The following is a 2,342-nucleotide window of genomic DNA, read 5'->3' as shown; positions in this document are numbered from 1 at the left end:
ACACTGACATTTCGTGCACGGGCAATAGAAATTTGTATTCCCGTTAGCATTAGCCAGCGCATATTCCAGAAAACTCATAATTTCCTTTACCATATCTTTTGTCCCATTTTGGAAGCGAAATCCAACTCTTATCCATATCCTGAAAATATAACAAAATATATATGTATAACGCTAACTAATTATTAATTAAATTCTATGCCAAATATATATAAAATCTCAATTCATTTATATATATATTCTACGTACTATAACTAATTGATAACAAATTAATTAACACACATATATATATAGATATACTTAATTAATAATTACATAACAATATTATATATATCAACATCATTACAAAATCATCATCAACAACTTCATACCATCAACACAATATTATAAATTAATTAAAATATATATATATATCTACTACTTATTAACAACAACTTCATATATATTATCAAATCATCAACCAAATCGATCAACATATATATATATATACATCCAACGTACTCAAAATCTATCAATTCAATCACACTCAAAATCGATCAACTCAAATAAAACTCAAAATAAACATATATACACATGTACGTACCTATATATAGCTCCACTTCTTAATTATGGACATATTTCAACAACACCCAAACTTTTTCTCCCGTTTTTTCTTCTCCCGTGTTTTTTTTCTTAGATGAGCTGCTGTCCAGATCTGCGAATATAAATAACTTTAGCCGACGAAATTTATTTTCGTCGGCTAAAAAATCACTACCAGAAGAAAGACTTTAGCCGACAAAAATAAAAAAACCAGGCCGACGAAATTTCCCTTCGTCGGTTAATTAAAATTTTTTGTCGGCTATGGTCAACTTTAGCCGACGAAATTAAAATTTCGTCATCTGAATAATTTTTTTCGTCGGCTATAGTCTGTGAACTTTAGCCGACGAAATTTTTAAAAGTTTAGCCGACGAAAAATATAATTTCGTCGGCTAAAGTGCCTTAATTTCGTCGGCTAAAGTGCCTTATATTTACAGATTTGGACAACAACACATCTGGGAAAAAAAAACTATACGTAGAACATTCAAACGCAAAAAAGTCGTGAAATAAGATATGACCAGAATGGTGAAATACGTCTACAGTTGAAAAATCATGGTATTCCGGTAAAGTCTCGGTGCCGATAGTTGCAGTCAATGCAATTTACCCTTATTATTCACTATGCTGCAGATTTGGTTTTTGGTGTCCGATTGACTATTGTGATACCTTTCCGGAAGCGTAATGGCGCTACGAGTCAAACTCATCGCTAAAGCCATGATGTGTAGGCCTTTTTGGCCATCCGAGTCCGTTTAGGGCTTCAAAATGCAGTTTTCTTATTTTCGATTAAAGTTGACCGTTTCGATCGAGCCCTTAACGTTGTCGAATCCAGTTGAATTTTTTACCATAGACATCTTTCGTCATAATGATCATATCGGACGGTTGAATTTTGGTTTGTAAATTTTAGTCATCGGAATCACAACGTGTCTACTATTTACCGTTATTATTCCCTATGGGGAGCCCTATCGTCGGAAGGTAAATGTCTCAAAATTTTTTATATGGGCAGTTGCGCATCATCTACGTGAGAGTTTTTTGTGTGGAAGGTTTGACCAAACCACGTAATATAGAGGGAGATATGAGCATTTTCGTGTGGTAAGTGACGATGGATTAGGGTTAACCGTTTCGATCGAGTCTTTAACGTTGTCGGATCCAGTTAAATTTTTTACCATAAACATATTTCGTCATAATGATCATATCTGACGGTCGAATTTTGGTTTGTGAATTTTAGTCATCGGAATCACAACGTGTCTACTAATGTTGTATAACTTGTTTAGTTGGTTATACAACTTTGTGAACCAACTCTATATAGGAAGCAAAATTATCAAAAATCTCGTAAAATAAGATATGTTCAGAATGGTGAAATACGGCTATGGTTCAAAAATCACGTAAATCGGGTAAAGTCTCGGTGCCGATAGTAGCGGTCAACCCTATTTACCGTTATTTTCCTTATGGGGAGCCTTGTCGTCAGAAGGCAAATGTCTCAAAATTTTTATATAGGCGGTTGCGTCTCATCTACGTGAAAGTTTTTCGTGTGGAAGGTTTGACCAAACTACGTAATATAGAGGGAGATATGAGCGTTTTCGTGAATTTATAGACTTTAGCCGACAAGATATTAAAAAAGTCGTCGGCTAAGGTCAAAAACTTTTGGGCGGTAAACCAAATTTTGGAGGAAAATTTTCAAAGGACTTTAGCCGACGAAAATATATGAAAAGTCGTCGGCTAAAGTCGAAAAATTTTCAAAATTTTTTGGCGGTCAACCAAAATTTTCAAAATTT

The sequence above is a fragment of the Fragaria vesca genome, linkage group LG3, assembly GCF_000184155.1.
Source record: "Fragaria vesca subsp. vesca linkage group LG3, FraVesHawaii_1.0, whole genome shotgun sequence".
Lineage (NCBI taxonomy): Eukaryota > Viridiplantae > Streptophyta > Magnoliopsida > Rosales > Rosaceae > Fragaria > Fragaria vesca.
The sequence above is the reverse complement of the archived record's forward strand: the minus strand, read 5'-3'. Positions refer to the sequence as shown.